Source organism: Crocodylus siamensis, chromosome 6 (assembly GCF_052110815.1).
Source record: "Crocodylus siamensis isolate JL-2025a chromosome 6, ASM5211081v1, whole genome shotgun sequence".
Taxonomy (NCBI): Eukaryota; Metazoa; Chordata; order Crocodylia; family Crocodylidae; genus Crocodylus; species Crocodylus siamensis.
In genome coordinates this window covers 21023913-21050353 of record NC_143400.1, presented here as the reverse complement: position 1 = coordinate 21050353, position 26441 = coordinate 21023913, and the positions used below count along the sequence as shown (strand labels likewise).

Below are 26441 nucleotides of genomic sequence, written 5' to 3'. Positions count from 1 at the left end.
CCTCTGAGTTACCCAGGGTTATGCCCAGTGACACCAACAAGAAGGCCTTCACTTGCTCCTGTGATCTGGCTCGGCACCAGCTCATCCACACAGGGGACAAGCCACATCTGTGTCCTGTGTGTGGGAAGAGCTTCACCCAATCCTCCCACCTGGCTCAGCACCAGCTTATCCACACAGGAAAGATGCCACATCAGTGCTCGGTGTGTGGAAAGAGCTTCACCTACTCCTCCAACCTAGCCCGGCATCAGCTCGTCCACACAGGGCAGAAGCCACATCAGTGCTCTGATTGTGGGAAGCACTTCACTGACTCCTCCAACCTGACCCGGCACCAGCGCATCCACACTTGGGAACATCCATAATTCTGACAGCAATGCAGGATTGTCTACCTGTTCAGCAGTGTTACCCAGATTACAGGTAACCTTGTGCATAGGCTACTGATAAAAGTCAGAAACAGGTCTGCCATCCAAACTTTTTTTGCTTGCACCCTAAAACTTGAAAACATTTATTCCAAAGTTTATCTGGGTATCTGCAACAACACAACATAGTTTTCACTTATACTGGTTGGAGAGACTTGAGCGATGTAAGAAGGGTGGCACACAGATTGGCATTTGGTCTTCCTGAATTTCCTGCATTCTCCAAATTTCCCTCCAGTCTATGTTCAGTATTTATAGATGGCTGGTTTTGATATCCTGATAAATAATCTCAGATTAGTTTTATTTATTTATTGTTCAATGTGTATCTCACCCAGATGGAGCTAAAGCACCACAGTTCTCCCCCATCAGATGAATTCTGAGCTGGGAATGAACCACTGTAAACATAGATCCAAGGGAGCACTAGCATGGCACCCTGCACTTCCCCTTCATACCTGGGGCTGGCATGCGTGGGAACTGGACCACTCGGGAGAAACCTCCTGTCTGCAATCAGTGTGGGAAGAGCTTCGTGAGGCAAAGGCACTTGACCCAGCCCCAGTGCACATGTGTAAGGGAGAACCTATATGGCTGTACTGTGTGGGATGTGTTTCCCCAAGGCCTCCTACTTGGCCCGTCCCCTCTGGAGAGTGGCCTCACCGCAGCAGATGCACCAGATCATCCTTGTGTCTGTGACAGGGTGCTTAGCACACCTATCACTGTAAGAGGGGAAAAGGCTCCAGGGAAGTCTTGGGTGGCAATCAGGGAAATCAACTGAGCAGGGAGGGGTGGGGCTTAAGGGGGATATAAGCCCAGGGGCTGAGTTGAGCTGGGCAGTCTTATCATGGTAGCTGCTAGGAAAGGAACTCTGGAGCAGGCTGTCAAGGGAGGGACCCTTGCCCACTCCTGGAGGTATGCAGCCATAGGGCTGGGAGCACAGCCTTAGGGCTGGTGGAACAGAGATAAGGCAGTCTGAGGGCTGGTAAGTATCTGGCAGTTTGTGGAATGGACTATGGAGAGGTAAAGAAGTCCCTTTTTGTCCAGGGAGAGAGGGGCCAGGGAGCTCCAAGAGAGACCAGGGGCTCAGAGGGCCCTGAGAGTGGGCAAGTGAGGCCAAAGTGTCTATAGGTCTCACTAGCCCAGGAGTGGAGCCATGGGTCAGGAAGGGGCAAAGGCCAAGAAGAGCCACAGTTGGAAAATGGTGGGGTGGGAGAGCCCGTGGGTCTCAACTGGCCTAGGAGTGGGACCAGGTTCTATGGAGAGGGAGCAAAGGCTGGGAGGGCCATAGCCAGAGACCAACAGGGTCAGGGCCTGCCAGACCCAGGGCATGGCAGAGTAAAGTCCATGGAGCCAATAACACCTGAGAGAGGCTGTAGAGACAGGGCCAGGGGCCTGCTGGCTGCAAGAGGTTAAAATTTGGTCAGGGATGCAGAGCCTTACCAGGGCATAGCCAGAATGGGCAAAGTGCCTGGTATGGGCGGACAGAGGTGGTAGCCTGAGCCTAGGATGGGGCAGATGAGGCAGGCCTGAGCATTGAGTGATTGGTAACATCTGCAAGGCATGGATATGGGCACTAGGGGATGACAGAGCCCATGTAATTAGCCGTAAGAGAATGAGCAGCAACACTGGCACTCATGAGGAGATCTGACTTGAGAAGCCCTGGGGCAGTCTCCCTTTTCTGGAGGTTTCATTTCATCAAGGCATGGCAGGAAAGGAAAAGGGAGTGTGCACAAGGAGAGTGAGGTTGAGGAGGGCGGAAGGGTCTCCAGGAGCATCACAGCCACCCCTGGAGATGAACCCTGTTATAGCGAGGAAGAAGCCACATCACTGCTCTGAGTGTGGAAAGAGCTTCAACCAGTCCTTCCACCTGTTTTGGCACCAAAGTGTCAACTCCGGGGGAGGGACTTCACTGCTGCACTGATGGCAGAAGGGCTCTGGGCACCTGGCCCAGCACTAGTGCATCCACACAGGAGCGGTTGTAACTCTGCCTAGAGTGTGGATATGGGCTCTGAGGACAGACGCCTCCTCACCCAACAGTGGCTGCACTTGGGCAGTGGCCTTGCCCATGAACTCAGTGTGGAAAGAAATTCACCATTCCCCAGTCCTTACAAGGCAGTGCAGGACCCACCAGGCCTGGCTTCCGACCTGCACCCTTTCCTTGCTCACACAGAACCCATCTGCCAGACGGGCTTATACCACTGGATGTTTACAAGCCACTGTCTTCCTCTGAGCCCAATCCCACAGGTTTTGTTCTTTGGCCTCTCCCACGGCTCTTCCAAGGCAGCCACCTGCTGCTCCCCACCTCCTTTTGTTGCCCATCGCAGCTGGTCTTGTAACAGGGCCTAGAGCTGAGCATGGGATCATTGTGGCTGATCTCGACCTCCTCCCAGAGCTGTGAAAGGACCAGAGGCCTGTGGTCCAACCACCTTCCCTTTTGCATTGCCAGGATCTAGGATCTGTGGCTGTTCCCAAACATGGGAAAAAGGAGCCATTCACCCTTAAACATTGCTTATCCCCCCACTCTACCCCCCAGCTGCTGGGCTGAAGCGGTAGGTGTCAAGTGCAGTTAACAACAATGCCACATGCACGCCCTTGCCTGTACCCCCTCCAGATCACTCGAGACCCCCACACAGGAGAAACTAACCTTGACTTGAATACAACCCCCATATTATGATGTCAAAGAAAGATACCGTTGCCCATGGCAACCAGATAAATGGGGCCCCAAAGTAATTAGCTCATCTAAAACTATAAGATCAGATTAATGTGCCGTGCTCTCCCTCTTGTGACCAAACAGGCTCAGTACCACACAAACGAAAAGAAAGGCCCCCACTTGCCTGATGGCTGGGCTGACAGGAGGGAAAAAGTCTGTGGAAACCTGAGCAGCCAAAGAAGAATCCGCTTGTAGTCATGATTGGCTAACACAGGGTAAAACCAGATAAGAAAAGTTATAAAAACTCTCCCCGTCCTTTGTTCGGGGAGACCGCCATTCATCGGTAACTCGAGCGGACTTGATGTTACCCCCAGGGCCGATCACCCCGGTGTCTCCCGCTGAACGATTCCCTCCAGCGTAATTCCCCGTGTTCTCCGGAGCATCTCGTTTCAATCTGTATACTGTATCTCGCGACGTGCACCCGTTTGTAACCAGCTGAACCGCAACTCAAGACGTGTGCCTGCCCTCTCCTCTAGCCATCTCATCAAGGGGAGTGAGTAAATAAACTTGCTTTTGCTTGAAACCGTTACATCTCGTGCCTTCCTCATCCCATAAATCCAGATCTGTCACGAACCGGCGGGCGCTGCGTAGCCCCTCTCAGTGCGCGGGACAGTAGGGAGGCCAAAGGAATGAGGCTGTGGTGCAGGAGGAGGGTGGAAAGCATGTGAGCAGGCTCTGGGGGCTGAAATCTGCAGGACTTGACAGGCCCGTTGCGACCCCTGGGCTCTGCGTGATCTCAGAGTCTCCCTTCTTGGCTGCTCTGAGACATTAATTCCCCATCACACAGCATGGTCTTTCCTGTCAGCCCTTCTCCAGGGGCCTTAGCAACTTATCCCCTGGTCTTTGTACTGCTAGACTGGTCTAAGGTGAAGTTCACTCTCCTTATGTAGCCAAGGTTTCAAAGCCCCAGGGGAAGTGGGAGCTATTTGCTGTTACAAAATCCTTTAAAGAAATAAACCTCATGTTCACTATAAGACCCTTGTGTGCCCAGGGGTTGGGGGCTGGTTTGTTTTGTGTTTGGTGGTGGCCATAGAAGTGGGGAGGGGATGGGAGTGGGTGCAACATGTTGTGAAGGTGCCTCTGACTTGGTGCTTTTCCAAAGGCTTGAGTAGGCTGGTGAGTGCCTAAGTGGAGATGGGGTGGGATGGTCAAAGGGTCTGGACTTCTAATGGCTGCTTCCTGAGAGGGGAGCCTGGTAGCAGATCACCTCCCAGGTCTCCGGAAAGCTTGAGTGCAAAGCCTGGCTCCCCGAGGCTGCTCTCACTCCAGCCAGATCATGGCACCAGGAGCCAAGCCAAGCCAGCTAGTGAGGCTGAAAGGGACAGTGGCTGCATTGCTCCCTTGTGTGCAGTTAGCTCGAGAAATGGAGGTACCTTCACCATGCCAGAAGACCCGCGGGGGTCCTAGTCATGCTCCCCTCTGCAAGTGGGGTAACAGCGAGCCTCCAGGCCTTGAGCCCAGAGAGAATGCAGAACGGCAACAGGGTCTGGGTGACTCTCAGGAGGGGTGGCAAAGACTGGTTGAGGAAGGTAGGAGCCACCAATACCCGGACCCATGAACATCGCGTGCCTCCCGAGGCTGGGGGGCCCGCAGGTGGGGGCGTGGCAGTGGTGAACGGGAAGCTCCCATGGGCAGCTGCGGCGGTGTTGGCCGTGAACGCTAGTCAGCGATCAGCGACCACCCCCAGATGCCGCCAGCAGCGAGGGGTGGCGAGCAGCAGCCGCCTGCAGGCACCGCCAATCACATGCTCCCCCTGCGCGTCCCCAGTGCCTGTAGGATCCACAGCCACAGGAACAGCCGCTCTTCCTCTGGCCTGCCCAGGTGACCTGCCTGCTCCTCAGCCGCCTCTGACACTGAGCCCTGCGCCCGCCCTGAGACCTCACGCATTCAGCAGTGTGATGGGATCAAAAGAGGAATAGGTTTCCCTGTAGAGAAGGGTCCAGCTGACCCCCACCGGGGCAGCGTCCCATGCAGCTGAGCAGAGCAGCCCATCTGGCACAGGAAGGGAGGGTCCTGATCTGGAGCCCACACACCCACTCACCCTCCCAGCTGCATCCACCAAGGGGTAAGCAGGCTGGCAGGCCCTGACCTGGGAGAGCGGCTGCCTCCGATACAAACATCCACTGTGCAGGCACTGCCCAGTCTAGCTGGTGCGAGAGCCGTTTCCCTTGCCCCCTCAGAGCCCACCCAGTCACAACCCTCTGCCCCCCAGGGACAGGGGCTGTAATGGGCCCCATCTGTACCCCACACCGGCGTTAACAAGCAGCGCCACGTGCCTGGGCTGGGGAAGTAGCTCAGGAACGCTCTGGTCCTGGGCCAAGGCTGAGCGGTAGGGGACCGGCTGGTGTGTGAGCTAGCCCCAGCCCCTTCCCGCAGCGGCCTAAGATGGCCCAACAGCCCCTCCCACAGCCCCCCCACTGCCCCACAGCCAGACAGCCCCTCCCCACACCCACTACCCCTGCCCAGAGCCCCCTGCTACAGGTGGGACTCGGCTCCAGTCTCAGCACAGAGCTCCCCTGGGCCCCTCTGCGCCTTCCTCTGGGAGGACAGGGTCTGGCCCCACGCTGCCCCAACCCCGCTCGGTTCCCAGGCACAAGAGAAACAGTCTCAGCCCCCGGTGCCCCTCATTCCTGACCCACAGCCTCCTCCCACCTCCTGCCCCCAGCCCTGCTGGTGCCCCTCACTCCTGACCCCAGTGCTGTAGCAAGGGGGGGGCACAAGCAGGGTGACGGAGGAACAGAGGCTGGAGGGTTTGGGGGAAATTGAGGCATGGAGGAAACAGGCAGGGGACACAGAGGGGCTGTGGGGTCACGGGCGTGGTGGGAAACAGGCTTCAGAGCTGAAAGGCTCTTTGGGCAACTTGAGGGCTTGCAGGGTGAGGGGGACCTGAGACGGGGGGAGCTGGGGCATGGTGGGAAACAGGCTCAGGGATGGCCGCCTCTGGGAAACTGAGGCACGGGCTGGGGGGCTTGCTGGGGAAACTGAGGAATGGAGGCTTGGGGAGCTGGGGTGTCACTGGGGGCAGCAGGTGCAGGGGTTGCAGGCCTCAGAGGTGAGCAGGCCAGGGGGGCTGGAGGGTTCAGGGGAAACTGAGGCACAAGGCCTTGAGGGTTTGTGGGGGGGCCTGAGACACGGGGGAGCTGGGGTATGCTGGGAAACAGGCTGTGGGGTGGGGGGCGGCTCTGGAAAACTGAGGCACAGGCAGGAGGGCTCATTGGGGAAACTGAGGCACTGAGGCCCGGGGCTGGAGGCTGATGGGAGGAAGCAGAGGCCCGGGGCGGGGGTCTCACTGGGGGCAGCAGGACTCAGGGGTGAGCAGGCAAGGGGGCTGGAGGGCTTGGGGGAAACTGGGGCTGGGCTGTCTGGCAGGAACTGCGGTGTGGGGGGATCTGGGGCCCGGGGGACACCGAAGCACAGGGGCTGCAGGGTCCTGGGGGGCAATAGACCCAGGGCGCTGGAGGCCACTGGGAAGACCCAGGGAAACTGAGGCAGGGGGTGGGGGGTGCAGAGTGAGGCTGGGAGAGGGTGGTAGCCCCCCACACACACTTCTCTACAGCTTCCCAGGGTGCAGTGCAGAGCTGGGGGGGGCGGGGGCTGCAGCAGGATGTGATGCCACGCTGATGTCATGTGACATCAGTGTGATGTAGGTGGGAGGGGTTGGGGGGTTGGACCCCAGGCTGGGGCGGGTGGGGGAAGAGGGAGCAGGACGTGGGGCGGGGCCAGCACAAAGAGTAAGGGGCAATGGGGGGCTGCAGGTCGGGAGCGAGGGGCACCAGGGGGCTGGGAGCGGGGGGGGGGTGCGGGCCGTAGAGGGGTGCTGGGGATCGGTCCCACGCCCTGGGCCCGTGTCTAGGCAGGGTGGACCCTCGGTGCGTGTGGGGCTGGGGCTGCTGAGGGGCTGTGGGTCTGCGCCGGGTGCTGTGAACACGCTCGCCGCCTTGTCGGCGAACCTTGCTCCCTGTGCTGTCCATCAGAGAGTGCAGGGCTGCGCTGGGACATTCGGGGGCTCGGCCGTCTAGCACCCCGCCGTCTAGGAGCCCTTTTGTTTCCCAGCTGCTTGATGCCCATGATTACTTGCATATACATAATTTTCCCCACGACAATTGCCTCTGCTACTGGCCGTGTACCGGGTATCTGAATAACTGAGGGTAACGGGGCCTTCCGGGGGGGCCGTGAGGCCCCTGGAGACACTGCGGCCCTTTTTCTCCTTGGGCAGTCACCCCTTCTCTCATCTGCCGTGCCTTCCTCTTATTTTATTTTACCTGAGGGAGGCGGCCCCAGGGCTTCCCACTCCTGATCTTCCCAGTGACTACCAGGTGTTCGTGATCACTGCTTTGGGAGTAACTGTGTGTCTCCAATCGTGCCCTACACCATGCCCCATGCCTCGCAGGTATTATCACCCCTTGTTGCTTTTTCTCTGCACTCCTGGCCCCTGTCTGGGCTACAGGCCCCTGGCCCCTCTCCCCAGGCCAACTTTTTCCAAGGCCAGGCCTGTCGGTTCCTGGGCCTGTCTCTTCCAAGGCCCTGGCGCTGGACCCCTCCCTGGGTCCCTAGGACCCTCCTCCTCCTCCCCAAACCTCAAGGCTGCTTCTTCCAGCACCTCCATGCTGGCACCCCGGTGCTGCAGCCCTTCTGCTGGGCGATGTTCCCTCACCAGCCTGCCAGGAGCCCTCTGTGCCCCAGACTGGACTGGTGCCGGTGTCTGGGCAGTGGGTTTTCCTATGACTCTGGGCTGGTTTTTATTTCCAGTGAACCCCAGGCCTCTGTCCTGCTGTAGGTTCCCCCGACACAGAGGACACCTGGGACTTGTCGGCAAATGATGGCCCGTTGGACTGCTTCCCCAGACCAGGCCCTTCGCTAGGGGCAGGTGAGAGGCTCCCGTTCTGCCCTTTCCAGCAGCAGGAGGCACCCCCATCAGCGGAAAACGCATGTCTGCTTGCATGCGTTGTGGGGGACCGATTCAGCACATTGCCTGTTCTCCTGCATCCCCCAGAAGCCACCCCCACCCCTAAAATCAAGTGGCCCTGGCGGATCCTGAGGAAGCCTCAGGGTCCCTGCTGTGTCTCCCGTGGGGAGTGGTATCTGAGGTTGCCCTTCCTAGCCAGGGCAGAGTCACTGGGGCTCATCTCCAACCTCATGGCTATGGAGGTATTAGAAGGGCCCTGCTACATGTTCAGATTCAAGCTAGATATAAACCAGCTATGGAGTTGTTATGTATATTCAAGCAATAAGTTTGTAGCTGGGGAGGGGGCGTTATTGTTTGTAGCTGGGGAGGGGGCGTTATTGTTTGTAGCTGGTAGCGGGGGCATTATTTTTATCTCATGTTAATGACTTTGCACGCGTGGTCAGCCCAAATTTCTTGTGTGATTGACTAGTAAATTGCATAATATATGTAACATGAAGCAGGGGCCTTGGACGACCTGTGGGACCTTGCCTCCTCCATCCCTCTCCTCCATCATATACTGAGGCCTGGGGTTCAGTTAGGCACATGCCAGCACGGGAGAGTACTAGGGCTTTGCTTTTTACCAGTGGCTTTAGTACTCACCTCTGTGATCATCACTGTCCTTGTTGGGTGTTATTAGTGTGTTGTCAGAGTTGAAGGCCTCTGTCACACATTCCATACATTACACAATTAACTAGTCAATCACACAAGGAGTTTAGGCTGGGTCCACGTCCAATGCAATTATCACACCATACAAATGTCCGTGCAGCTGAAAAAAAGAGCCAATTAGCTATGAAATTAGTACTTGAAAATGCGTAACAACTGTATAGCTGTTTTCTATCCAGTTGTAATTTGAATTTTAATTTGAAGTCTCAGGGTCTCTGTTGCCGGCAAAAAGTCATTGCCAGGAGATCCCACTACCGATCTGGTCTTAAAGAATGACCACAAGGCTCAGGCCACTGGCAAAAGTTTGGGCAAGTTTATTGTCTACGAGGCATGGCCCTAATGCGCTCGTGGTCTGACAGACAAAGCATTAACTCGCGTGTGCCGAGGACAAGGCAAGGGCACGACATCACGCAGACCCCCTCGGCCAATACAAAGTTCCCTTCCAAAACACACTGCATGTTACATTGCACCTGTACCTTGACATCCTGAGCTGACAGGTGCCATGGACTTGCTCCCCATCCTATTCTAGGGGTTCCTGTTCTGGCCTTATCATCTTGGCAGTGGACTCATCTCCCTTTTCTACAGCCATTCCCACCTCCCACCTGCTGGCCACATACCAAGGTTTGGGCGTCAGCCAGATTTGCTGATCAGGCCGACTCGACCAGCGCTTTAGCAAAGCCTTTGTGTGAGCAGTACGTATATATTGATCATGGTCCCAGTGAGGGCTACAGCCTGTGGATGCTCCTTCCCTCCCAGCAGGTGCAGGGGCGCTGAGCACAGCTGAGGAATGGGCTCCTGTAACCCTGGAGCTGCTGAAGCCATCCCAAGGAAGATCAGGGGAGAGGAGACCCCTGAGACCTGGGCCAGACCAAATGCATGAGAAGCTGGGCAGGTGCCCACCCCAGAGAGAGGGCATGGCCATGAGCAAGGTACAGACTGCAGCAGGGTGGGAGTCAAGGGTGCGGGGTTGGGGGAAGAGGCAGAGGAGCTGAGAGACCTGAAGAGCCGCAAGAGGAAGCTTCAGCAGCAAGAGAGGCTGCATCCACGCTGAGCCGTGGGGAGGGCCCGAGGGGGAGCAGAAGCTGGCTGCCAAGTCCAGATAGCCAGAGAGGCTGGACTGGAAGTGCTGGTCTGGTCCAGTGCTCCCTGCCTCCGGGAGTGCTGTTTCAGCTTCCTCTAAGGGGGGCCTCGAAAAAGCATTTGAAGACAGGGAGTCCCAGGAGAGGGCCCTTCCGTAGCCCCCAGTCGGCACCAGGGAGCATGGGGTGAGGGTCTCCTGAGCTGAGCCCACCAGGTTCCCTCTGAGAAGCACAGAGGGGCTTCACACCTCCGTCCAGCACGGTCCCCAGCTCTGCCAGGGCTAAGGCAGGGTCCTGAGCTGGCAGCGTGCTCAAAGCGAGCAGCGCTCCTGACTCCTGCGGGAGACTCCAGCATCCACCTGCCAGAAAGGGGAATGAATCCCAGTCTCCTTGCACCAGGGTCTGACTGGGATCAAGGACAAATTTGCCAAGTTGCTTATATATGCAGAAGCCTCCCTCCAAGCCTTCTGGTGTGACTTGTGCCCAAGGGAGACACGCACTTTGCGATCTGGGGACCTGTAATATTGTTGCCTCTGTGCATGGAGTTTGAGTGCCACAACCCTCTTTTTCTCCTGCTTCTAGGCTGAGTTTGCACTGAGCCCTGCCAGCTTCATCCCCTCCCAGGCTATTGGGAATCCTCATTGCCCCTTCCTGGCTCTACTCCTTCCCCTGCCCTTCGTTTCCTCTCCACTGCCGGACACAGGGGGGTGGCTGCAGCAGCCCCAGGCCACATAGGGCATCACCAAGGAGATGCGCTGTCTTTAGCGGGGGCAGTAGATCTGGGATTTGGGGCCACCAGAGGTCCCCACCACCACCCAAACCCCATGGGGGAAAAAAACTAAACCCTGACCCAGTGTTTCCTGGGCAGTGTCGGGTGCAGAAGGGTGAATTCCTTGGGGTCCCCTCTCAGGCCGGGTATTCTCCCAGTGAGTCACTGCCATGAAAACAGCTTCCCCATGGGAGACTCGGGGTGTCTGGCCTGCAGTCTCTGCTGGGGTTGTTACGATGGCAGTGCCTCCCTTTCAGGCACAGCATATACTAGGAGAGGGAACAGCTGCTCTGACCCCCTGTATGATGTGAGCAAAAGCAGACAAAGGTGCTGCTCAGCCTGCAGAGCTGTAGCCACACCAGACCCTTTGCTGGAGCAGCTGCGTCAGCTGAGGGGCAAGACTCAGGTTTGCGGAGCCTGGAGGAGGAGACGCTGATGGCGTGACACTTGTGCCTGCAGCTCCGGGAGGTGTTCAAGGACGTGGCCGTGTATTTCACATGGAAGGAGTGGGAGCTGCTGGACAAGGACGACAAGGTGCTTTACCGGGACCAGATGCTGAGGAATTACCAAGCCCTCATTTCCCTGGGTAATGTGCTGGTTCTTGTTTCCCACCTCCCGCTTTCCAGAGCTGTGTGCAATCCAACATGGCCTGTTCTTCTCCCTGTTCCTTAATAGTCGGGTCCTCATGCATTGTGGCTGGTGATTTAAACCCACTTTCACCCCACTGAGCTCCATCATCGCTCAGGCCTCTTGTCTACTTCACACTTTCATACCCTGTTCTGGTTGTTTCAGGCACCTTTGCTGGGGTTTTTCCCTTGGCCTGACTGTTGTTTCCATATCCAGCCATTTCTTTGCAAGATAATCCCCCTTCCCCATCCTGGCCTGCTTGTAGCATCTCCAATTCAATGATTTGCCAACAACCATGGCTTGGGGAATCAGTCCATCTTCCTCGCTCTCTTGTATTTGGTCCAAACGCTTAACAACCCCAGCAAATGAACATGAGCCAGCAGCGTAATGAGGCCATCAACAAAGCCAGTCGCACCTTGTCGTGCTTTAGCAGATCCATGGCCAACAGACCGAGGGAGGTGCTGCCCCCCCCATGCGGCGCTGGTCAAGCCGCAGCTGGAGCACTGTGCCCAGTTCTGGGCGCCGCACGTCAAGAGGGACACGGAGGATGTGGAGAGGGTTCAGAGGAGGCCACTCGTATTGTTAGTGGCCTCCATGCAAGGCCCTGCGAGGGGAGGTTGAGGGATCTGGATCTCTTCAGCCTTCGCAAGAGACAGCTGAGGGGAGACCTTGTAGCAGGCTGTAAGTTTAGCAAGGGAGGACAACAGAGAGTTGGGGAGGCGCTTTTTACCAGGGCATCCCTAGGAGTCAGTAGGAATAATGGGTACAAACTAGTGGAAAGCAGATTCAGGTCAGACATTAGGAAGAAATTTTTCACCGTAAGGGTGGCCAGAGTCTGGAACGGGCTGCCAAGAGCGGTGGTGCTCTCACCTAACTCGGAGGTCTTCAGGAGGAGGCTAGATAGGCACCTGGCTGGGGCCGTCTGACCTCGGTCCTTTTCCTGCCAGGGCAGGGGGTCGGACACGATGGTCTGTTGGGTCCCTTCCAACTATAATCTAGGAATCTATCTATGAATCTATGAATCAAACAGTGCACATTTCAATGCTCTCTAAGGGTGGAAACACATGTCACTTTTCCTCATCCTTGTACCTCCAAAACAAATGTTTATGGAGGTACAAAGGCAAAGCAAAGAGACCTCCCTACCTTTTCTTGTACCACAAATACCTCAAATCTGTGGCTGCAAAAACACCAGTAATAGATCGTACTCCTTGATTGTGGCAGCTGTCTGTTTGCTTGGTGGTGGGAGAACTTCCTGCGCTCTCCAGCCTCCCTGGCCAGCTGCTCTGCAGGCTTGAAGGGCCCCAATCCTGCAAACCCCATGACTTTCCAGACAGGATTGGGCCCCTGGAGCCCCTGTCCGGGCCCTGGGGAATCTTGGGGTTGCATCTAAGGAAACAGAGATGGTCAGGATTTGTTCACTTCCAGACACATACCTCTGGGATGTCTAGAAGTGAAGAATGCTACGGCTTCTCCGCTTGAGGAGACGGGCTGGGGAGATTCCAGGGAACACGTCTCTTCGAGCAGGGGAAGTCTGGGGTGCCTGGTCATGGCAATGTTGGTATTTCCCAGCTTTGGATTATGGATTCCCAGGCTCTCCACCACACCACGCAGTTTGGAGACATCTGTTTCTACCCTCAGTCCCCGTTTTTAACTTGCGCTGGGCAGCAGCCAACGGAGGCATTAGCTGGAGTTGCTATTGGAGCCCACGGCTCTGCATTTCCCCAACCTCTCTAGTGACACTTGTACGCGTGATGGGGCATGAATATGTCTAACAAGGAGCCCTTGTAAGTCTCGTCCCACGTTCTTTTCTAGCCTCCTTATTGCCATGGACCACAGCTCGCTTTGCCATTTGGTAACGTTTTCTTGCTCTGCTAGAATCGCTCTTCATATCGGGATGTCTTTTTGCAAAAATCACATGGCCCACGGTACTGATGATATAAGATCATCCCTCATCCCTGTGATGGCTGAGTCCAGAGCCCTGGTGAAAACTGGTTTTCACTTCATAAGGATCTTATTCATAGATTGTTAAGGGCTGGAAGGAGCCTTGCAAGATCATCGGGTCCGGCCCCCTGCATGAGGCAGGAAAGACAACGACCCCAGCGAGGTGACTGCCCAGTCTCCTCTTGAAGATTTCCAGGGTAGGTGATTGCACCACCTCCGGAGGGAGCTTATTCCAGTCTCAACACCTGACTGTGAAGGAGTTTTTCCTAGTGTTAAGCCTGAAATGGTCTTCCAGGAGTTTGTGGCCATTACTCCTGGTTTTCCCCAAGGGTGCCCTGGTGAACAGTTGTTTGCTGAGCCCTCAGTGTATTCCCCTGATGTAGTGGTAAGCTGCTAGCAAGGCCCCTCTCAGCCTTCTCTTCTGTAGGCTGAAGAGGCCCAAGTCCCTCAGCCTTTTCTCATGTGGCTTGCCATGCAAGTCTCTGATCATATGCATGGCTCTTCTTTGGACTCTCGAGCTTTGTCACATCCTTGTTGAAGTGCGGTGCCCAGAACTGGACACAGGCCTCCAGCTGCGGTCTCACCAGTGCTGAGTAAAGCAGAAGAATCATTTCCTTGTTTTTGCTGGAGATGCATGGGTTGATGCACGCCGGAGTATTGTTTGCCTGCTGGTTACAGCATCGCACTCACGGCTCATGTTCATACTATGGTCTATTCTGGCGCCCAGGTCCCTTTCAGTTGTGGTGCTAGCCAGTTTGGCACCACCGAGTCTGTAGGTGTGTCGGGGGCTGTTCGTCCCCAGGTGGAACACTTTACAGTTCTCAGTTTTGAACTTCATCTGGTCACGATCTGCCCAGCTCTCCAGCCTGTCTAAGTCTGCTGGTATCTGCAGCCTATTTTCAAGTGTGACCACACTGCCCCATAACTTGGTGTCATCCGCAGACTCAGCCAGTGAGCTCTTCACCCCCACATCCAAATCATTGATAAAGATGTTGAAAAGCACTAGACCGAGCACAGACCCCTGTGGGACACCCCTGCTCACTTCTCACCGGGACGACACGGATCAATTCATTAGGACTCTCTGGGTCCTGCCCCACAGCCAGCTTCCTGCCCACCTGACTGTTGAGCAATTAGGCCTGCAATTCTCCAGTTTTCCCAAGAGAACATCGTGGGATACCAGATCAAAGGCCTTTCAGAAGTCCAGGCCTATACAATGTCGACCTCCTTTCTCTTATCCAGGTGGTGAGTTACCTGGTCGTAGAAGGAGAAAGCCATGCTGGCTGTCATTCAGAATCCGACCTTCTGCAAGCCTATCACACATAGAGTCCGTGATTAATTTTTCCAGGATTTTCCCTGGGATAGAAGTTAGGCTGATAGTTGCCCAGGTCCTCCCTCCTCCCCTTCATGAAGATAGGCATTACATTGGCCCTCTTCCAGTCTTCAGGGACCTCCCCCAAGCACCACAAGTTTGGAAGAGTCATCAAAGGCCCTGCGATGACTTTGGCCAGCTCCTTCAGCACTCTCGGATGAAGTTAATCCAATCCTGTTGACTCATAAATCTCTAACTTTTCTAAGTGATCACGCACCAGCTCACCATCAACAGTAGGAACGCGGTCATTCCCACCATGCCTGTTCTGAACCTTATCTAGTATGATTTTCCCCTTAGTCCAGTGAAATACCGAAGCAAAGTAGTCATTCGGGAGTTCAGTTTTCTCCTGAGTGTCTTACAGATGCTTGTTCTGGCTTACGCGGAGGAGGATGTCTACATCTTTTAGTAGTCAGGTGTTCTTTGCTTTTCTGGTGCTTCCTTTGCTTTTCTCAAGCCAAACTGGTTCTCAGCGATCTGTGTGTTCCCAGTGACTCTGACTGCAATCATTTATCATCAGTTTGGGTTAAGCGACTAAGTCAGTTTTGTTCTCCTGTCATTGGAACCTCGGCAGTTCTTCCCTTCCTGGTGGATGGAGAAAAATAATATTCTCCTTAGTCACCATTCATTTAAAATCTTTTATCTTGTATAGTTTCCTTCGTTGGTGCAGAAGCAGCATTCCCCTCCATCTCCTAATGCTTTAGGGACTGCCAGAGGTTGAGTATATGACCCTACTATAACTTCCATCTGTCCGTTTCCTGCTGTGTTGACTTCCTCTGCTCTGTCAGGTGCAATTTGAACTTCGTTTACAGTGTCAATGGGTGCAAATGTTCCCTGGGACAGTCTCTTCTCAATAAAATCTCAAACTACAAGATGTGCTTCAGATGACGTGTTAATCCTCCACTCTCATCGCTAATAGTATTGGACACATTTACCCAAGTCTTTTGTTTATTCATTGTGGATTTAAGTCAGCGTACCGTTTGGTCATCCTCTTTAGTGTTTCTCAAGCCTTTCAGTGCTGCTTTTCTTGCTACTGACATGTTATAGCTTTTGTTTTTTTCTGCACAAATGACCTGGTCCCAATCCACTTTTGTCTCTTTACAGAAGACTTTTCTATGAAACCTCCATTTCCCACGTGGCATTTCTAATGTGACCAGGTTTCACCTAGTACATCGTCAGCTGCTGTAAGTAAAATTACCTTCCCTGAATCTCCAAGTGAATCTGCATTAAGCTTTCTAAGATTGTTGGTACTTGGTTACAAAGCCTGGGCTTTCTGCTTTAGCTAATTTTCACCATTTTTTTCCTTTCCCTGATAGTCACTTTCTTTACTTTATCCAATGTCAGCAAGTATGACACTGTGTGGGACCATGTTGCTCTCCCAAGGTATCAGTCATTCAGTTTGGTTATATCTCTACTTCTAGACATCGCTCACCCTATTTTTACTGAATGTCCATCTCTTCTGGAGGTGATTTTATCATCACTCTTTTCCTTGGAAACTGGGTTGGCTGGTGCCATACTATGGACTTTCTCATTCTGAAAAAAAAGCCGCCTTCCTTTTATCCATGTCCACAATGCAAACAGTCTGTATCCTAAATACAGTGTGCATCACTTCCTGTAAGGACCCACCCATTGGATGGAAAGGTTGCTAGAAATGGTTCTACAGTTGTTATAACATCATCCTTTTCTATGCAGTGCCAAAATTAATTGCTTTCAGTCCCAACTTTGATTGTTGTCAGCCTGTCATTGACTCTTACTTCTGAGGTTCATCACTGCAAACATTTATTGAGAATAAGTCCATTTCTTTCTTTTTTTTCCCCTTGAAATTACCCTAAGAAGTCCAGTTGGATAGATGGCTGTGAGCATGTTCACTGTCTCTCTTGAAATCAGTATCCTGAAAATTTATCAAAGGATCCTCTTTCCCCCTCCTTGCACATCACAAATCACTGCATCTCTTCCCACCTTCCTTGGTGCCACTGTGAGCTTTTTAACTTGCATATGCTTCTGAAGAGTTGGTGCTTTATACTTCATATGACCGTCCTTCCACTTGGGTGACAGAGGCCATGAGCGATTGAAGGTTTCTGCCTGTGGTGCCTTCTCTTCTGTTCTGAATGTCCTCCTTTCTTTTTCCTTTGAGTCCCCATTAAATGTTTGAGTCCATTGGATCATTTGTCCAAATCCCAGCCAGGCACTGGACGGTGGAGTAATCACTTTCTGTACCCTCCCTAACACAGGGTATCGAGGTCCTACACCAGACTTAATCTGGCGCATCCAGCGAGGGGAGGTGGAGCTCTGGGTCTGGAGTAATGAGGAAGCCAGAGAAAATTCATTGTCTGAAAGCTTGTCCCCAGATGAGTCTTGAATACCCTTGACCCCCTCCACCCACACCTCAGCTGAGAACATCTCGAGGGTCTGAAAACCTGAACACTTGTCTTGAGCTGGTGCCACAACGTCCTGACATCACACAGCTTGGCCAAATGTACGTTGTCCAGGCAGGTGTATGTACCCACTCCTTGCATTTCAGTGGTGCAGGCAAAGGCAACTGGTTCCTTGTTCTTCCCCTGCTTAGGGCTGTTTACGTAGGAAATCCACCTTCAGCCTTTCAGACCCTCCTCTCCGGAGCCATTCTGGTGCAGGTTTCTGTCATGGAAGGGAGGGACTGGCCATCAGGAAGTAATAAAATGCTAAGGACAAAGTCTACTCTGCTGCCCTGATTTGAGGCACAAATCTGGTATTCCCATGAGCTTACATTTTCATCGTCTCTCAGAAATGCAAGAGTCGCTAGCCCAGCCCAAGGTGGCCATATCTCTGTTATACCCTCTGGCAGGACCCAATCTTGTTTGAATTTCCCCACGGCAGCTGTCAGAGTTGGCAGAAACCCTGGAGGGTTTTTTAAGGACTGTGTTGTAGATTGATTAGTTTGAGCTGGAACTCTGCTCCTCCCCTCCGCAATGGTCGGGGGAAGAAAGGCAGTGTTCAATCAGTACCTCTGGCTGTATGAAATGCCTGCTAGGTACAGTTTGGATTCACAAGCTTTCTTGCTTGGGGGGGATACAAGCGCCTCCAAGTTTGCACTAGACTTGCCCAGGCTCTGCTCCCTTGCTGGGGCACAAGGGGTACAAGCTGTGGGACCTGAGCCCCAGACTCCCCGGGGAATCCTCCCCTTTGTTCTTACAGAGTAACAGAGGCCCGGCCGTACTCTGGGGCACATCCCAGCATGGGGGAATAGCAGATCTTTCCCTTTGCCAGCTGGGCAGGGACTAATTTCTGGGCTCCTCTCTCCATCTAGCAGACGCTGAGATACTGGACAGAGCTGAGCAGCAGCAGTTTCCTGAGCCAGGGTCTGCCAACAAGCAGCTGGTTCATGCTGGAAACCAGGTCCACACCCAACAGGGACAGAGAACAGCAGAGATCCAAAGGAGCAGAGAAGGATTTGAAAGGCAGAGAGACCTGAAGAGCTGTCACAAGAGCATGGCTCTGGAGGGGCAGGGGCTGCATGTATGTGGAGAGCCCAGTGAGAGCTTTGGGGACAAACAGGAACACAGGGTCCACGGGAAAAGCTACTGGAGGGAGGATGCCCACCCCTGTGCTGAGCGTGCAGACAGCATCCACCACACACGCCCTCTCCTTGGGGACCAGAGCATGCACTCAGGGGACCAACCCCACCTCTGCCCAGAGTGTGGGAAGAGCTTCATGTCCCTGAGTGACCTCCGAGGACACCAGGGCGTGCACACTGGTGAGCTGCTGTACCACTGTGCTGAGTGCAAGAAGGGCTTCTCTAGGTGAGATCACCTCCAAAACCACACATGCATTCATGTAGGGGAGAAGCCATTCTCCTGTCTGCAGTGTGGGAAGCCTTTCACGTGGAGCTCCAGACTCATAAGGCTCCCACGCATGCACACGGGGGAGAAGCCGTTCTCCTGCATCGAGTGCGGGAAGAGCTTCGCGCAGATGGAAAAACTCACCAATCACCGGCGCGTGCACACAGGGGAGAAGCTGTTCTCTTGCAGCCAGTGTGGAAAGAGCTTCATACAGAGCTCAAAACTCATCAGGCATCTGCGTGTGCACACAGGGGAGAAACCATTCTCTTGTAGTCAATGCGGAAGTGCTTCATGCAGAGCTCCACCCTTGCCAAGCACTTGCTTGTGCACACCGGAGAGAAGCCGTTCTCCTGCAGCCAGTGTGGGAAGAGCTTTACACTGAGCTCCACACTCACCACTCACCTGCGTGTGCACACGGGGGAGAAACCCTTTTCCTGCAGCCAGTGCAGGAAGAGCTTCACACAGAGCTCACAACTCACCAGGCACCTGCGTGTGCATACAGGGGAGAAGCCCTTCTCCTGCCCACAGTGTGGGAAGAGCTTCACGGATCACTCAATGCTTACACAGCACCAGCGCAGGCACATGGGGGAGAAGCCATTCTCCTGCGGTCAGTGTGGGAAGAGCTTCATGCAGAGCTCCCACCTCACTGTGCACCTTCGCTTGCACACAGGGGAGAAACCGTTCTCCTGCCCGCAGTGTGGGAAGAACTTCACACGGAGCTCCACGCTCACCAGTCACCTGCGCCTGCACACGGGGAAGAAGCCCTTCTCCTGCAGCCAGTGTGGGAACAGCTTCACGCAGAATTCACATCTCACCAGGCACCTGCGTGTGCACACAGGGGGAAAGGTTGTTCTCGTGCAACCAGTGTGAAAAGAGCTTCAGCAACAGCGCAGCACTTACAAGGCACATGCACATTTGCTTGCACCTAGTGTGGGAAGGATGTTATGCAGAGCTCCAAATTCACCCATCACTTGCATGCACACGTGGGAGAGAAACCCTTGTCTTGCAGCCAGCGTGGGAAGAGCTTCACCTGAAGGTCATTGCCCACCAGGCATCAGCACGTGCACATGGGGCAGAAACTGCCATTGTACCTGGTGCTAGAAGTGTTTCAGGAGAAAAATCATTGCAATGAATGGGGTGCAGATTCCCTCATCCTCCCTGGGCAGCGGGAGTGAGGGTCCTGCCCCTGGACTGTAACCCCCTCCCCAACACTCCCTCCTGCTTCTACGTGGAGTGACCAATGTGAGATGTTGTGGTAGCTTTGGGTGGCAGCTGGGACAGAGAAGACAACAGGTAAGAGCTAAGTGATGGAGCCAGGTAACAAGATAAAAGTCAGGGGGACACAAAACCAAAGTTGCCCTTATTAAACCATCCGGTCCTAGGCTGCTACCTGTGGTAGCAAAGTGATCCCTTCCTCTTCATTCCTGTGGTGTTTGGGACATCACCATTCTCATCTGTTTTTTACCATCCTTCATCCTGTCAAGCTCAGTGTCAACCAGACAGGTCCCCTGCTCCCGCACGAGAGAGTTTAGATGAGGCACTGAATAAATGGAATATCCTTGAAATGGTTCTCCACTGCTTTGTCCTGGGGAGCTCCCAGGCCGTCTCTGGTTCACTACTTTGCTTGTTGCGTATCAGGTCTGGCCTGGCTGTCTGGAAAGTCTTATTTTCTTGTGGGGGAGGCATTCAGGATTGGACGGTTTCTCACTGTCCTAAGGAGACCTTGCTCGTGGCTCCCATGATGGGAACACCACCACAGCGATGATCCCCACCTTTCATTGTCCTGGCCCAAATTGGCTGTGACTGCAGAGGAGATCTTGTTCCATGCAGCCAGGCTTCCCCCAGTCTCCTCAACACTTCTGCAACCCAGGTCCAACTGCAGGTGCCAGCCAGGGTGAGTCCCACGACTCTGGGTCTATGAGACACGTCCTGGGTCGGTACAGTTACATATGCCTAAACTTCTACAATTAAATAGTAAAAGAACTAAGCAAATTTGCTAGCAAGTGTGCACTCCAAGAGAAAGAGAGAGATCACTGCAACATCGCACCCTGCTTAACTAGCAAAGGATCCTGCTTGGTGAAGGCTGCAAGACTGGACCAGCTTCCCCTACCTCCATTGGTGAGCAAACACTGCTGCAGCTAAATGTGTACTAGGGGGAGAGAGTACACTGAAGAGCAGGGACTGAGGCAGCATGTGCCTTTCACCCTGTCAGGTTTGGCCCTGATGGGACCCCCTCTTCCCACACCAGGTAAGGACAGCCACTCGCCCAGCCCAGCCTCTAGCAGCCACAGAGCCCCTCCCCCACCCCGAGTCGGGGTCGTAGATAACTAGGATTGAAAAGGACCTCCGGAGGCCATGTAGTCCAGGCCCTGCTGAAAGCACAACCAGCCCCAATTAGATCATCCCAGGCAAGGGGCTTTTTCTAGCTAGCTTTCAAAAACCTCTAAGGATGGAGATTCCACAAACTCTCTGGATAAATTATTCAAGTGCTTTGCTACCCTCTAGATGTGTCTACTCATGAATTTACATGTGTCGAAACTTAAAGCGCCTCAGCCTAAGGCACATTAATGCAATTTAGGCTGGTGTCTATACAGGCATGCCTTACGGTACCTTAATGTAGCTCGCTGGGTGACACATTTGCAGCCTGCCCTGGGCAGCACCCTAGACAGGTCCCCGAAGCCTGTGGCATCCTGGCCAGGCAGTGCAGCCCAGCGTCGACCGAGGGCGTGGGAGCCTCCAGTCCCTCCAGAACTGGTCAGCACGGTCCTGGCCCCGGCTCTAATCCCCTTCCCATGTTCCTGCTTCTCCAGCCTGGGTCAAGAACACCCCACAGGGCGTTCATTCAGGCTGCGGGTGGCAAGATCAAGCAGAGGGAGTGATTCTCCCAGCCCCACTCTCCCATCTGGACTTTATAATTCAGTGTACCCCAGTGAGATCATGGCATGAGCCTGCCTGGTATAAGGGACTGGGCATAGGCAGTCTTGCCTAATGGTTAGACTGCCAAGGGGAAGCAGGGCCTATGGCAGGGGTGGGCAAAATGTGGCCCGTTGGCCAGATGTGGCCCACCAAGCCATTCTTTCTGGCCCACAGGACCCCTAAAAATTTAGAAAATTAATATTTATCTGCCCATGACTGCCTGTCATGCAGGCCTCAATGGCTTGCCAAAACTCAGTAAGCGGCCCTCCGCCTGAAATAATCACCCACCCCTGGCCTAAGGCTTGGTTAAAGAGCAAGAGCCATTGCATTTCTTCGCATGGGAGGACTTTCAAAGTTAATGGATTTGAGTCACACCAGAATCAGGATTTCTGTGCCTTTAAATTGAAGTCTGTTTTCTCTTGCCTCTTCTTCTCTGGGGGGGGAAAACTCTGATGGAAGTGAGCTGCTAGACCTCTTCCCTTTTTCATCTTGGGCCTGGAGAGTCCCTGTGCACACGAGGGATGACTCAAATCAGAGAGGTGTAAACTCAAAGATGCAGAAAGAAGGGGCTTTATGCCCAATGCTGTCTGGACAACAGCAACAGCAACCATGTGGATGGACATAAGAGGGACAGACAGCTGGACCATCCATCCTGATTCTGCCCATAAGCTCAACTAGTTCTTTTGCCAAGCCCAAAGTCCCACCCTAAGGCAGGGATTAATCACAGTGCCCAGAGCTGGCAGCATATGTGGTAGAGTTGTGGCCAGTCTCCAGATAGTGGCAAGGGCCCTAGAGGAGACCATCAGCCCTACATCACTAACCTGCATAAGCATGATAGGGACCACTCCCCAGGGGGGCCTGGCTACAAACAGGCACTCCCTGGACCCAGAGTAGGACTTGAGAGGCAAAGCAAAAGAAGAGGAAGAGTACTTTGTTCAGTACAACCACAGCTTTCCCAGCAGCGTATGGGCATGACAGAAACACACCACACACGAGAACTGGGTGTTATGCTCAAGCTGTTGCAAGAGACACATGATTATATGGTGCCTTGAAGCCTCAATCTTCTGATCCAAAGTCAGACACCTTGACCCACATGGTCCCACATAAAAGCAGCCTTCACTCCCCTTCTCCATTAAATCAGATGATGTGGATCTTTGTGCTCCCTTCCATGGTGGCAGATAGTCTTTGGGACCCACCCTTACAAAACCAATGAGCCCATTCATCCACTCCCTCAAGTGCTGCCCCTGGTGCCAGGCACAAGCAGTGGGACCCATATACTGCTGCCACTGTCCCAGGCTGACCCAGGTGTTGAGGGAGACCCAGGGTCACTCCTGCTGTGCTCTATCTGGGGGCTGTATGGAGCAGGTGCATGGGCTGCTGGGCTCCACGGGGACAGCGGGAGTGACAGCGAGGTCCCACCTGTCACATGCCTGATTCCTGCCTGGCTCTCGTGGGGCTCCCTTGCTGACCAGAGGGCTTCAGTTGTGGAACTTGTCTGCATGGGGAGCTGGGTTCAGCCAGGGACAGCAGCAACAGCAGCAGGCAGTTCCGACCTGGAAGCAGGAGACAAAATTTATCAATGTGGCCTCAGGGTCCATTTGGATACTAGGGACAGAATCTTGCTGCTCTCATCCAGAGATTTTGCTTGTGACTGGGGAAAAGACAGAGCTCTCTCTGGTGCAAGTTCACTTCATTGCTGTCTCTCAGACCACGATGCCAAGCATCCAGAAAAGTCCTTTGCTAACTTCTTCTTGGTTTCCCCCAGAGAACTGTTGGACTCCAACAGCAGCCAAACATGTGAGAGCTCCTCCTGTTGCAGTCGTGGTGTCCTACTGCCGACAGGAGCAGATTCCAACAGGAACCTCCTGGGGAAGGCTCCCAAGGAAAGACAGGGCCCTGAACATGTGGAAGGAAGAGGAGCTCTGGCCTAAAATGGTTGGGAAAGGGAGAGCATGTCTAGGTTAGTGTTTCTCAACTGTGGGGTGCTTTGAGATCCTGTTGAGGGTGGCTCACTGCCCCATGGTGCTCCCTTCCATGCCCTTCTGCATCCTGCCAACATGCACTTGTGTGTGTCTCTGCGCAGCCCCCCAGACTGCTGCACTTCAGTGGCTGCATCTATACTAGATGTTTACTGCAGAGCAGACTAATTCACTCCTCAGGAAACATCTCACATTGACACATGTGGACCTATTAGGCCTCAGGAAACTCATTAATTCCTAGCAGTAAATACATGTACTATCCTGCTGTGGAGTGTTTTACTCTGCAGCAGCAGACATGAAACTACTGATACATCAGGGTGGGGAACAATGATGCTTCAGTGCCAGACTGCCTGCCAGTTAGCCATGCACTGGAGCACCCAGACTCCAGCCAGCCCCTCTGCAGCATGGTGATCCAAGTTGGAGTAGCCCTAGGCTGGCAGGCTGAGTCCCCTGGCCACCTGCCAACCAGGGCTGCTCCAACCCAGCTCAACATGCTGCAGTCCTGGGTGCATGTGAAGACATGGTGTGTTAGGCACATAGGCGTTGCGTAGGGGGGAACATGGGGGGGCATATACCTTCCCTGAGATTGGCCACTGCCAGCTTCTGCAGGTGGTCGCTGCCTCCCCTTCACTGCCGACATGGCTGCTGGTGGCTGTGGGCAGTTCCCACTTGCCACTCACCACCCCCGCCCCTCGCTACTGACACCACTGCGACGGCCTGCAAGCAGTCCCTGCTCAGCCTGCCCTTGCCACTGACATCACCACAGCCACCTGCGGGCAGTCCCCACTCACTGCTGCCATGCCCCCGCTGCCGACACCACTGCCTGCAGGTGGTTGCTGTACCCCCCAGCCTCAGGATGCACATGTCATTCATGGTGATGCCTCGGAGTTTATTGCTGCATGCAAACAGCTAATAACATGTAGATGCGCCCAGTTCCCACTGTCCTCCTGTTCCTGACCAAGGTGAGTGTGGGCAGTCAGAGCAGCTGCTCCTCTTGCTGCTGTTCTTCCTCCTCAGCCATTTTAGACCTGTGTTCAAACTCACCCAAGAAAGACCAACACTACTCTCTTGTTCAAGGACAGCTCCACAACAACCACAAAGCTCCCTTGTGGCTCCCCCAGCAGCCAGGGGCATCATTACTGCTGGATCCAGCTCAGTCCAAGGGCTGAGTCTGAATTCAGGAGGCAATGCACCAGCTCCAGGGGGAAATCCAGGGGCAGAGTCTACAGCACAGGACAGGGACTGAATCCAGGGATCAGAAGCTGAACAACCAAATCCAAGGGACAATCCACAGGTTGAAGTGGAAGAACAGAGCCACGCCAGGGTCAGGAAACAGTTACAGGGAAATCCAAGATCAGTGTCCAGAAACAAGCCCCAACTAGGGCCAGGAACCAGGAGAATCAGAGAACACAGGACCCAGCAGCTTGACCACAGCAAATTAGGTCAGACCTCATGTCTTTTCACTCTGAATGTGTGAAGTTATTCATTTGGAATAATTTTTCTCTATGCTTTTTTAAATTTATTTGTTACTTACTAAAGTAAAATAAAGCATGTGTATTTAAATTGGTGACAAGACATACAACAATGTACATTTTCTTTCCTTCATTTTTTCTCAGGGAAACACTGATTTTTCCAAAATTTACTTATTTATTAAAGTATTTGCTCAAATCCACAATGAGGTTTTCTCTATCATTCAAAATGGGGAGAAACATGCCTTATCTTGGATCTAAGTACCAGCCCTATGTCTCAAGCTAGGGCAGGGGTGGGCAATTTTTTCAGGCAGAGGGCCATTTATCAAATTTTGGCAAGCTGTCAAGGGCTGCATGGGTAGCCCTGCCCTTTGGCAGGTGTCCCATCCCCTGGTCACCATCTTGTGACCAGAAGTCCTGATGCCCTAACCCCCAAACTTTGCCACGAGAGGTCCTTCCCCTTGCCCCTGGAAATACTCTTGTCAGCAAGGGGCTTTGCCAGATCAGAACCAGAAAAATACCAAATTATATTCTAAAACATCTACAACATTCATTAATATTTCAAAAAATATTTTTGTCCTGATTTACATGTGCTTATATAGTGTGCACAGAGGTGATTGCACAATAGCTTAAAATGAAGTCTGACTCTTCTACATTGTGGGGAGGGGCATGGGGGTGGGTATAGGTTTGTGGGGGTGTGGATAGGTGTGGGGGTGGGGGTGGGAGCATGTAGGTGTCTGTGTGGATATGCGGGGTGTGGGTGAGTATGGAGTTTGTGGGGGACTGTGGGGGGGAAGTTGGCTGGGAAGTATGAGAGGGTGTGGCAGTGCAAGGGGGTATGTGGGTGCATGTATATGATGGGGTGTGCATGTGGGTCTCACCCTACAAACACATGCAAACATACAAACACTCTGTCTCTCCCTCCCTCACTGCACACACACACACACACACACACACACACTTTTACTCTCTCTCCCCCCCTCCAACCCTCACTCCTGGCCCAAGGGTATGGGCATGGGCCCCATGCTCCTGCAGTCCAGTGATGCAGCCAGGGGCCATGTAGTGCTGGAGCAGCTGGCAAGCAGGCAGGGAAGCAGGGAAAGTTGCAGCAGGCAGAGTCTTCCAGTTGGGGGTTGCCACGGGGCTGGCCTTCCTTCTGGGTCCTGCTGGCTTCCCCTGGGTCCTCCTGCCCCTGTCTCCTGTCATCTTTGACGGGCAGCCAGGAGCAGATAAGTATAAATTTTCTAAATTTTTAGGGGCCCCACAGACTGGATAGAGTAGCATGGCATGCCAGATCTGGCCAGCAGGCCAAATTTTACCCTCCCCTGCTCTAAACTAGTTACAGCCTAGTCAGAGGGGACCAGCAGGCATTGGGGGAGTCCCTGTTCCCCCAAGCACTGCCAGGAGTGACTAGACATAACGGTCACAAGCTGGCAGAGGGTAGATTCAAATTAGACATCAGGAGGCACTACTTCACTGTCAGGGTGGCTAGGATCTGGAACCAACTTCCAAGGGAAGTGGTGCTGGCTCCTACCTTGGGGGTCTTTAAGACAAGGCTAGACAATCACCTTGCTGAGGTCATTTGACCCCAGTACTTTTTCCTACCCAGCGCAGGGGATCAGACTTGATGATCTGCTCAGGTCCCTTCCGACCCAACCAACTATGAAACTATGAACTATGAAACCATCCTAGCCATGGGTCTGTCCAACCTGCTTTCAGACCTCTCCAGGGATGGAGACGTTCCCACCTCTC

The 26441-nt window shown here is 53.8% G+C and overlaps 1 pseudogene across 1 annotated transcript; it reads left to right on the top strand.

Moving 5' to 3' along the window:
• The first annotated feature begins 6841 nt into the window (after positions 1 to 6841).
• Positions 6842 to 22995, top strand: LOC149861544 (uncharacterized; annotated as a pseudogene). Its single transcript, XR_016443039.1, has 5 exons — positions 6842 to 6848; positions 7895 to 7984; positions 9485 to 9654; positions 11033 to 11159; positions 17794 to 22995. The product of XR_016443039.1 is annotated as an uncharacterized LOC149861544 (transcript).
• Positions 22996 to 26441: the final 3446 nt, after the last annotated feature.